This window comes from Gallus gallus, chromosome 8, assembly GCF_016699485.2.
Source record: "Gallus gallus isolate bGalGal1 chromosome 8, bGalGal1.mat.broiler.GRCg7b, whole genome shotgun sequence".
Taxonomy (NCBI): domain Eukaryota; kingdom Metazoa; phylum Chordata; class Aves; order Galliformes; family Phasianidae; genus Gallus; species Gallus gallus.
The window spans coordinates 16,886,988-16,899,769 of NC_052539.1; positions in this window are offsets into that span (position 1 = coordinate 16,886,988).

Below are 12,782 nucleotides of genomic sequence, written 5' to 3' on the forward strand. Positions count from 1 at the left end.
AGTCATATTTCCTATTTGCTGATATTGGTCTTGGGATGATGCAATAGATATCTGGATAGATTCTGGACTGCATTAAAAAAGGGGTGGCCAGCAGGAAGAGGGAGGTGATTGTCGCCTTCTACTCAGCTCTCATGAGGCCCCATCTGGAGTACTGCATCCAGGTCAGGAACAAGAAAGATGCAGAGCTCTTGGAACAAGTCCAGAGGAGGGCCACTAAGATGATCAGAGGGCTGGAGCACCTCTCCTATGAAGAAAGGTTGAGGGAACTGAGCTTGCTTAGCTTGGAGAGGGCTCCAGGGAGACCTCATTGTGGCCTTCCCAGACTTGAAGGGAGCATATAAACAGGAGGGGGAAAGACTGTTTATGAGGATGCATAGTGATAGGAGAAGGGGGAATGGTTTTAACAGAGACAGGAGATTTAGGTTAGATATTAGAAGAAAGTTTTTCACTCAGAAGGTGGTGATGCTCTGAAACTGCATAATTATAATTTGTTGTGTATGGAATACTGCACTGTAATCAATCTAGCAGAAGGTCAAGACAAATTTAAAAGGAAAATTTCAAGCCACTTCCTGAAGTAACCTGGTTACTTCATATTTAACCAATTCCACAAGACTGGGGGTGAATTAAAAAAAAAAAAAAAAAAAAAAAAAAGAGGGGGAAATATAATATAACTGTACAACAATGGAATGTGTCAGATAGGATTTATAAATCTGACGTTTTGGTCTGTACTGATCAGAAACTGATCATAGCAACTGAATTAATAAAAGTGTACTTAAAGCCATTCACAAATGATGCTTGGATATAAGTGAGAGTAGATTTTATTGATTTGTTGTGAACTGTGTTTGAGAGAAATACACCATATGTTCAACATATGAAAATAGCAGAAACAAAACTCAAAAGAAATTCTTCTACCCTATCAGCCAATAAAGTTTTAAGTTTTGTTAGTAAGGAATTGAGCAGGGTTAATGCAGCGTATCCATAATATCCCATTGTCTAAATGAACAACACAAATAATGTTAAAATCTTTTAAGTATGTTCTTTTTTTTTTCTGATAAACGACTTGTTTAAAACATAAAGTCTGTTTACTAATATTTTAATTTTTGCCGTATTTTAGGTATATTTTCAATAGGAAAAAGCAGTGAGAATTGTTTTCCTGCAAATGTCTCTTTGATGCATCATACTTCCCATAGAGGCATAACATTCCAGTGGGAAAATAATTGTAACCAGATTTGGTAGGCCTTCCTTTTCTGAATGTGTTTTCCAAGCTTTTTTCTGAAGGTTCATAGGAGTCTTCAGCATCATAACATCTCAAGTTTTAGTCATAGGCCAAAGAACCTCTTGTTTTTTACATTACTTTAAGATGCCACACCAAAAAATGCGTATTTGAGAAATCAAAAAGTCATACAGTGTAGATATGTGGTATGGAAAGTAAGACTTGATGCTGTTACATAGAATTTTAATGTGAGACCTGTGGTCATTAGGAATGTATTATATTAAAAATTTGTTTATGTTTATTTAATACCTAATCCTTAAGAATGTGGAGAATATGGACTTTGTTTAATTGATTTCTGGATTAGGAGTAATTGCCTTCTATGTTTATGCTAAACTCACACCCCAATACCATTAGGTGAAATCGATTTTCTCATTTTGCTTTTGTCAAACTGGTTTTTGGAGAGATATAGAAGTTCACAGTTCTCATATTTTTAGACCTTTTTCCTGGTATTTGTATGTATTTTGGTCATAATTATTCCACTGGTCAATTCAATACAAAGTTTGAGAGTTTGTAAATGGTTTTTAAAACTGAGAGCTTTCTGAATTGCAAAACTGTTTAATCATAACAGGAGTGGTACAACATAATGTAAGGAAAAGAATAAACTAGAAAATATGTTCCCTAAACCTTACCACTTCCTTTAAGAACTTTTCCACTGTAACTTATATTTGTTCCAGTCTATTCTCAATCTGCCTCTTTTCTTTTAGAGAATGGCTTTTAAATGTTTAGGATGGTCTGTATCCATTTGTTCGTAGTCAGTTCTGTAGCTTTGGAAGAGAACAAAATAATGGGACTTCTCAGCATGAAGATTGTTTACTCTGATCTTTTCCTAGGTCAAAATTTGTTTTAGATTGAACATTTCCCATTTGAGACCAGTATATATAGACCTTCATTCTGTAGCTGCCTTGCATCATTTGACCACTAACATAGTTTAATATAGACCAGCATTCTTGAATTTCTAAATGTGGTGGGTAAGCCTTGGCTAGCCAAATACCCACCCAGTTGCTCATTCACTCCTCTCTCCCATGGGAAGATGAAAAAGTAGAAGGAAGATGTGAACACTCGTGGATCAAGATAATGACAGTTTAACCAGGTAAATAAAAGCTATGTGTACAAGCGAAGCAAAAAAAAAAAAAAAAGAGGATAGTATTTGCAACTCTCCATTGCCTTGTCACATTTCAGCCACTTCCTGGAAAGCAGGGACTCAGCATGTCTAATAGTCACTCGAGCGACAACCACAAACTTCCCTTTCTCCTCCTTTTCTGGAGCTTGTATTGCAGAGCACAACATCGTATGGTATGATGTCTCCCTTGGGTCAATTTTTGTCAGCAACCCTGGCTGACCTCTTGCCTATCCGTAGCTTGCTTACTAGTGGTGGATAGAGAGAGCACTGATGCTGTGCAAGCACTTTTCAACAGTGTTTCAATAATATTGCATACCCAGCACTTTTTTAGCCAGAAATCCAAAGCACAGTACCATAGCACAGCTATGAAGAAAGTTAATGACATCACAACCACTACTACTGACCAAATATTCTTCACAAAGATGAACAAAACTGTGCATTGTAAAGTATTTAATGTGATGAACTCTTTTCTGACAACTACTAGACTAGGCTTCTTGCATCAGAGGAAAAGCATGGCATGCCAGAGCAAGGGGAAATTAAGTAGTGTGTCTATCAATAGATCTTGTACATTTTCTTTTCTTTCATTGTTAATGTGTCACATGGCTATTTGAAAAGAAGACTATGTTTGAGAATACTTATTGTTCAAGAAACGATATATCTAGTTGTTAACAAATATGACAGCCTTAAAAAGCAAAAAGAAAGGATAGGACAAGTTTTGTACATTGGCTTTTAGTAACTACTTCTGTGTTCGTTCTGAAAGAGCTTAAGTGTTTTATAGTGCGAAATGTGCAATTATTGTGAAATTTGTATTCTGCATGAAATGGGTTAGGTTTGAAGGGTACCAGTTGCATTTGTAATGAATTTTTATTTACTTTTTTACAACACAACTAAAATATACTACTTAAGATTTTAGAAAACTAACTGTCACTACATAATATGAGAGAAGCAATGAAGAGCCTCTCAAAAGATGTACGCTCAGAATAATCTTAACTTACAGAATTTTCAATAGTCATCTGAAACAGCGTATATGCATGTGTTGATCTCAAGACTACATCTGATAAACTTTTCAGTAGTATACACCATAAAATATAGCCAATTCATCTCATATAGTTGTAGAGTTGCAACAACACAATCAAGATTTGAAAGTCTTATGGAATGTGGGTGTTCCTCTTGTGGTGGGTTAGTGGTTCAAACCACTAATCCAAGGATTTCAGTAAATATCACTGTAACTTAGAAGTTAGTCTACCCTAACCATCTGGATAGTCTTTCTCATTCAGTTCTTCAGGAACTGCTGTGCAAGTCTAGTTAAGATACTATTCTTCTGAAATATTGATGTGACATGTATCCTAATTTGAGAGTATTCAGAAGAAAAAAAAAAAAAGAGGTTCTTGTTAAGTGCTTGTAAATTGGACCCAATGTGTGTCTTTGCTATTAATGGAACAAAATTCTTTAGAGATAGAGGTCTTGATTTCTAGATCCTAAGTAGAATAATGATTTTTTTTTCTCCTAAGGCAGTAATAAATCCTTTCATTTTTCAAAATCGTTGTTCATTAGAAACTATAATTCTGAGTGGAAATCAGCTAACTTGAAACATACTGCAGTTGTCAACTTAAACTAAAACAATGTCATTGAAAATTCCAAGCAGACTGTAGAAAAGCATATGGTTCTGCAAATATAATAAACCTTCACTGCAGAAATCATGCACATAATACAGGTCTCCATCTCATGTAGTAACAAGGATTATAAAGGTAGCCCTTGAATAGACATCCCTCAATTTAATGAAAGAAGTTTCATTTGAAAACTAAAAGATTAAAGAAACACAACAAAAAAAGTTTCCTGAAGTCATAGCATTTATAATTACAACCAGTTTCCAGAAGCAAAAATGACCGTCTGTTCCTACTGTGAGCTCACAACTCAAGCCATACCTTTTACTGATCAACAGACCCCCTCCAGAATGACTTCTGTGTACAGTTCTGCTAAGTATTAAAAGTCTAGTAATCTTCATAGGTACTGCTCAGATGTAGAGAAGACAATATGCGGAAGTTTACAAGCATCAAGACCTTACCTTTCTTCTCAGATTTTTCTCTTTCAAATCTGTTTCCGTCTTTTATAATACATGTACATGAGGACTATTAAAATATAGTAAACAGCATACTATAATCCTCCTAGTTTTATGATAGCAAAATAAAACATTTGACATACGCATAAAATTCTACCAGCAAAACCAAAAAACATTAATGACAAAAGCGAGATGAATTGAGACCTTCATATTATTTGTTCTGAAATGAAAAGGAAATTGATACTAACTGCAACAACAATCTCATAATTATTTTCAATATTCAGAGCTAGAGAAAGGGAAGAATTTATGACTTACTGTGTACAGTAAGTAAACTATTCCTTTCTGGACAAACAGGAGTTATCAAGGTGAGGCATGTCTATTTAACTTTGAATTATTAGTCTTTGGCCTTTCATGGCAGACATGACTTTGAATATACTTATGTACAGGTGTTTATGTTCTTATAAATATCTATACCTACATTAGTCTCTCTTTACTTCAAGAAAGATGGCTATCTCCTGACTTAGTACTGGTTCCCCATCTGCTTAATTTCCGTAAGTCATTATCCAGCAGATTACTACTAGACTCCAATGTGCTGCCATCTCCTCTAAGAATTTTATTATCTTGTTTTTTACTACCAACCCCCCAGAACGTAGAATTCATGTAGTAATTTTATTTATTTTTATAGAATATAAAATATAAAATGTCTGTCAAGCAGACATTTTCCACTATATTCTGACAAATATTTTAACTACTAACTGGCATTTTGTAGGACTGCAATATTCCCTGAAAAAGTGTTTCCTTAAAATCTTTTTAGCAACCATAAAAAAGTAGAAGTCTGAATTGAAAATATGTGATTGAGTTTAATTCTTAGTTTCTATTTTTCAGACTGTTGTCATGTTAGTAAGTGGTCGTTTTGTATTTGTATTTTGTACACTCCTCAGTGATGATGCAGGTATATAAAAGATTTGTTTATTTGATTAGTTTCCATTTTCTGGGATTAAAATAAAGAAAAACACTTGCATCCTTTTCAGGATACTTATTCTTACTTGTCGTGAACTTCCAGATAACTCAAAAAGAAAATATGCTGCCCACTCAGAGGAGATTGTCATTTTCTGCATCAATACTATGTATGAGATGATGGAGGAAATGTTTTATAAAGTTTCACAAATACATAATTTTACTACTTGACAACAGGGAATGAAAAGGAATTTGATTGTCAGGAATGTTATCTGCTGTAGAGAAAATAGCCAACTGATAACTGCCTAAAAATTGGTCAATTAAAGTTGAATGGCCGATGAACAGTTATGGTGGAATATATCTCGTTTGTGGACAAAGTATAAACATACGTGAATACTGTCAGTTCAGAGATTTATTCTCTATTGTAGCTGAGAGAACTGGAAATTAAATCTGTCACTGAAGTTGCTAAGCTATACAACAGAAAAGCTGTTCTCACCTAATAAATTGTATAAAATGGAAGTGGAATGAAGTTTGAATCTCAAAACGGTTATTTCCTTTAGCAATATGATCTGACACTTTTGCAGTAGTTACTTGGCCAATATCCACATGAAGTGGAAAGGCCAAGAGCTACCAGTATTAAAAGCTGTCCTTACTTCCAGTAATACCTGTTCCTGTCCAAACTCAGCGTATGACTTAGGCTAGACATCTATACTCTCACTGACTCAAGTGTTATGAACACAAAAATACACATTAATTTTTTTTTTTTTTGTAAATTTGGGGAAAATATAAAAGAAAAGCTTATTTGAGAGGGTAATATGATTTATTTTTAAAAAGTAATAATTGCTTTCTTCTGATTGCATGATTTCAGTTACTTAAGGAAATTATTAGCGCTGGTGATAAAGTAGAAATGCATTCCTGTGGCAAATGTTAAGAATTGTGAAAAGCCATTCATTTTATGCCTTTTGTAGTTTCTTCTGAAAGTTTTGTAAATTCTATTCCCCCAAGTTGTTTTGATTATAAAATAATATTGACTTCTAATAGAGAGATGTTTAATTGTATATTTTCTTTACAGGTCTCTCTCTCTCTCTCTTTTTTTTTTTTTTTTTTTGTTCATGCTAAATGGTCAATTCGGTAGTAGGAAAAAAAGAACTGCACTTACCATTTTTGCTCATTTTTAAGTTTTAATATTTTTCCTTTATTAGCTCAAAGGTTCATTGGTGTCAGTTGGCAGTCTCTCATATTACATTTTGGATCAGATTCCTAAATTTTCCCCACTGGGGAAATTCTTTCTGTATGGTAATTTAAAGATCATTGAAGGTGATGAAGACATACTAGAAAATTAATGAGATAATTTTTTACCACACAATTTACAGTGGCTTTATTTTAAATCCCTAATATTTAGACAATCATGTGGGTTGCCAGGTTAGGTATCAGTATACCACTTAGGATGCAACAGTATATCTGGAATTTTTGAAGTCTATAGGAAAGAGAAAAATAAATTATGTTACATAAGGCATTTGAAATAAGTGGTACTTTACCTTTTTAATAAAATTTTAAAGTATTAATATAGTAGCTTGAATTTATGTTTGTCTTCTGTTATATGATATATGCAACCAGAATACTCATATTAAAGCTGGCTAATTAGACCTGCTTACTCTTGGTCTTGACTTTTACTGTGGAATGAGTTCACTGAAAGCCCCTCTTCACTAAGTTTAATCTTAAAAATATGAACATTTAAATTAGAGTGCTGTGATTCCTTAAGCCTTTTAAAAATACTCTTATTTCTGCAATGTTTCTTGGTGGTTCTGGAGGGGGAGTCTCTCAGAGAAACATCAAAGTGCAAAAAACCAAGCAAACAAATTTTGAAATGACGAGTCTGTCCAGAATGTCTGTGGTCTAAATAGAATCTGTTGAGATATTCTACTTCATTCAATGTTCTTCAATAGCATTTCCGTGAATCAGCTTTCAATTAATGAATGTGCCTCTTAAGGGAGCTTATTAATGGAAACATCAGGTGGATCCACAAGTACAAACAGGCATTTTTACACAAAGTATAATATCAAATGGTACCTTTAATTGGGTTTTAGGTTGGAATTTTCAGATTACTTTTTTCTTGTTTTAATTTAAATTAAAAAGACAGTGAAAGAGCTAGCTTGCCAAATGGGATTTTGCTGTCTATCAGCTCTAACCATGACCATACCACAAATAATTCTTAACATGATGAAAGTGCATCACTGTGCCCAGTGGATATTTGTTCACATCACACACAATTGGATGCTCTTGGCAATCTCTAGTTAAGAAAGGCCAAGAACTGGAATAGCAGGATTGTTGTATGTCTAGGCTGTTGCTCACTGGCGAAGTTTTATGGGGAAGTTTGCACAGTGCTTGTCTATGTTACACTTGGCTCTAAACAGTGTTGTCAGTCCTTCATTTTCATGAACATGAAACTCATCCCAAATGTAAAATATATGTTATGTGTGAATGTCTTTATTATATTTGATGGACATTCTCTAGTAGAGTGCCAGATACTGAAATTCTTATATAGCCCCAGAGAGGGGATTACTTATGATGCAAGGTGCCTGTTATTACAGCTGATTTTCATGGCATTTCATAGGATTTTTTGTTATTAGTGTAGCTTAAGTAGCTGATGTAGTCTTCTACAGTTGTAGCTGTAGCTTTTGAAATGTATAGTATAATAAGGTACAATTCGATAAGTGCAATGTAGATTTCTGCACTGTTGATATCTGATATACCTGAAAATAATTGTTTTACCTTTGTGCTTTAAAGAGAATGAATACGTTAAAAAGAGCTTCCCTAAAAGCTAACAAGTTAACATCTAAAATCATCTTTTTTTTTTTTTTGAAAGAGTTTCTGGAAAGCTAATAATTTTGCAAAATAAATACTAGTCTTTTAGGGTAACTGACCAGATACACATACCGTCAGTTGTAATGATATCTTCAACCAGATGTAATGATTTCTGTAGCCTGAAGAAATAACTCTTTTTGCCAAAATTAAAAAGCTAAGTAGACAATGCATACCTTTCCACAAGAAACTTATAAGTCCTTGTTGCTTTGTGTAATTATTCTATGCCTGCCTGAAAATAGAACTGGGATTTTTGTGTGTTTGTCAGGAAGAGAAAATATTTATATGGATGCTGACTGACAACATTTCTGTTTATAGGAAAAAGTCCTATTGAGCTTCCCTAAAATGCTTATTGTGACATTTGCTCACACAGAGTTACCACCTCTGGGTATTAAATGTGTCATTTCATTAAAATAACATAATGTTTGTATAAAAAGATGTAAAAATATGGTAGCAACACATACCTGGATATTTTAATTAATCTATCTAAACTGGACATGCAACTCCAAGTTTATAATGATAAAGCTTTAAGCTACTTTTGGAATTGTCAGAATATTACCTGTTTTCTAGGGGACGTTCTCCCAATTTTCAGCAGCCTTTTCACCAACCTACTTGCTAGCAACTGTCATAGCAGACAACAAAAGGGAAAAATCTGTATTTTAACACAGTAACACAACACACCAGAATTAATTGTAACAAATATGCTATTTGTAATTATTTACTAGTAATGATTTTAGCTAAAGTTCAAATAAGTTTGAATGAATGTTTTTGTGATACTATGTCAATTCCGTGTTTATTTAAGGCTCTCTTTCTGACAATGCAAATCTTATGTAGGCGAGATAACTTTGAAGAACACTGTTAGCAGTTGTCACAGAATTTTAGAATTTTCAGAACTATTGAAGGCATGGACACTTCAAGTATTTTCCAAGGAGCTTTTCAGACTTACGTTATTGTACCTTTACATCTTTGAATAAGATATTCTTCTTACTATCCATTCCATTATTGCCAAGTCTTTTTTACTTGTATCCATTGCTTCTTATTCAGATTATTTCAATAGATTAAATAACTGTAGATACCACTCTTTCTTCTTTACAAATATGTTATTTCTGTGCATTTGTTTTCATTCTTTTTCTACTGAGTGTAGGCTTAATTTCTTGTATTTTTTGAAGTAGCTAAAATCCTTAAGTCCTGCTGTGCTCCTAGATTTCCCTCATGCAAATCTTGTTAATTTTTAAAGCAGATAATACAATTTGCTTTGGCTATAATTCACAAGATCTACATAGTCCACAAGGTTTATTTAAAAAAATATTTGTATATGTATATATATTTAGGCGAAGTAAGAATTGTATTGTAGTTCTGTTGGAATCAAGGCAAGATATTTTTACTCCTTTGTTTCCCAGTCAACTGATGTCATGTTCCTCTTATCATAGACTGTGCCTGTGTTAACAAATAATGCAGCCACAATAGTTGCAGATCTTATAGCTCTGGAAGGTTAAGATAACTCATCATTTCAGTCTTCATTAATTGAATGCCCATTGTCTGTCAAAAAAACAGAGACACACTTCACCTTTTTTTTTCTAGACAGCTGTTGGTGTGCTATACCAGTGCTTCTTAGCAAAGGATGTTTCTCTTATTCCAGTCTGAAGGTTCAACCTCTAATGTTTCTGCAAATATCTTACAATGAGAAAGGCTCTAACATTCCTTATTCATACTCTTATCACTTTGTGTTAGTATGAGACTTGAATGTGGGAGCTGTGATTTTCCTAATTGCTCAGTTGGTAGAAGACCATCTGTAGCACTCTACTACATCTGCAGCTATAATTTTAGCCACCGTTTCTATAATTTAAACAGATTTTATTCAATTTGTATTTTTTTGGAGTATATTCAAAACAGAGATGATTGATCTTGTTAGGTAAAGTATGTAATGAGGTGCATTTATTTAATTATTTATGAAATCTGAAGGACGCAGCATTTTGTTTAATGAAAAAGCTGTAAAAGTAGCTAAATATGAAACAAATGATGATGGAAATCATAGAATCATTAAGATTGGAAAAGACCACTAAGATCATCTAGTCCAACTGTTGGCTTATCCCCATCATGCCCACCAAACCATGTCACTCTCTGCCACATCTGCTCTTTTCCAAAAAGCCTCCAGTGATGTTGACTTCATCACTTCCCTGGGCAGCCTGCTTCAGTGCTATGCCACTCTCTCTGTAAATAAATTTTTCCTAATAATTAACCTGAACCTCCCCTGGCACAACTTAGGGCCAGTACCTCTCATCCTGTCATTAGTTACCCTAGAGAAGAGGTCTACTCCCACCTCACTACAACTTCCTTTCAGGCAGTTGTGGAGAGTGATAAGGTCTCCCCTTAGCCTCCTCTACTCCAGAATAAACAATCCCAATTTACTCAGCTGTTCCCCATAAGATTTGTGTTCCAGATCATTCACCATCCTTGTTGTCCTTCTTTGGACATCCTCCCGGGCCTCAATGTCTCTCTTCTAGTGAGGCACCCAAAACTGATCACATTACTTGAATTGTGATCTCACCAGTGCTGAGTACAAACAAATGATTATCCCCTAGTCCTGCTGGCTACGCTATTTCTAATAGAAGCCAAGATGCCATTGTCCTTAGCCACCTGAGCACACTGCTGGCTCAGCTTCAACTGTCTGTCAGCAAATTCCTCCGGATCATTTTCCTACATGTAGCTTTACAACCACTTTGCCCCAGGCATACAGTGTTTCATGGGGTTGTTGTGACCAAAGTGCAGGACTCGACACTTGGTCTTGTTGAACCTCATACAATTGGCCTCAACCTATCAATCCAGCCTATCCAGATCCTTGTGTAGGGCCTTCCTACCCTCAAGCAGATCAACACTTCCTTCCAACCTCATGTCATCTGCAGTGTTACTGAAGGTGCACTCAGTTCTCTCATCCAGATCATCAATAAAAATATTAAACAAGGTTGGCTTCAATATTGACCCCTGAGAAACACCACCAGTGATCAGTTGCCAGCAGGAGTTGACTCCATTCACCACCACTTTCCAGGCTCAGGCATCCAGCCAGTTTTTTACCCTATCTAAGCCATGAGATTTTCCTTGGCCCACCTCTTGATGTTAGCATGTTTGTAAAAACATTTTTTATATATGGTGGCCAGATTAAGTTCTTTCTGGGCTTTTGCCTTTCTAATTTTCCCCTCTGCATACCCTAGCAACATTCTTGTACTCTTCCTGAATTGCCTGAACCTTTTTCCAGAGGTGGTAAACTGTTTTTCCTGGAGTCTCATCAACAGCTCCCTATTGAGCCATGCTGATTTTCTTCCCCAATGGATCATCTTATGGCACAGAGGGACAGACTGCTTTTGTACCTCTGAGTTTTCCTTCTTGAGAAATGTCCAGCCTTCATGGATCCTTTTGCCCTAGGGATTCTCCTACCAATGTCCTTAACAAGTCTGCCCTCCAAGAAGCCCAAGGTAGCAGTTTTGCTAACTGCCCCTCCCCCACAATGAGAACAAGGATAGCGATTGCTTGACTTCTGCCAGTTGCTCAGAGAATGCTTCATCTCTCTCTCCCACAAGGATGTCAGCCTCATTGGCCTTCCCCCTGATCCTTACCCATAATGACTCAACTGTATCATTCTCAGCACTAATCTCTACAGAACTGAAACACTTCTTAACATAGAGAGCCACTCCAATGCCCCTTCTTCCTTGCCTATCCCTTCTAAACAGCTTATAGTCCTCCACTGCAGCACTCCAGTCATGAGAATGATTCCACCATGTTTTGGTGATCGTGAATAACATAGTTTTCCTGCTGCACAATGTATTCTAGCTCCTCCTGTTTGTTGTCCATGCTCAGTGCATTGGTGCAGATGCAATTCATGCGTCACCTCTAACTCTGACATTCTGCCCCTAGACTAATGTCTAGTGAGCAGGTAGGGGCCAAATGTTGGCTTCATTTTTATCATAATTTTGTTAAAAAAACTTAATTTCAGCAAATTTGCTCTGAATTTGCAATCTGCCTATTCTATGATGCTGCAAGCTGTGGTCTAGAGATGCTCATCTTTTATCTTAAACACAAGAAACACAATTTAATTTCCATTTTATTCAGAAGGAGCAATAATTTTCTACCTGATTGACAGGTTCTAAATGGTTGTCACTTGTAAAGTACATAACTATCACTTCCAGGTAGTTTTGTTTGAGTTATGTGAGCATTGCAGTTTCTTGTGAAAATTCTACCAAAAAAAAAAAAAAAAAAGGGAAAAAAAAGAAAAAAAAGCTATTTGCCTTAACAAAGAAACAACTTGTAAATCTATCATGGTGGGAAAAGGGAGGAGTAGGTGATATCAACAGAGAATAGGCAATATCAAGAAAACTAAATGAGGTGAGTAGGTGATAGCAAGAAAAACTTCTGTTAGTCAAGCAGAGGAGAGGACAGTACTCCCTGCAATACGTTTTGGAGACAGGCTCTAGGATAGTACCTCAGTTCCACTTCAGTCAGAGTGCTCTGCTTCTACA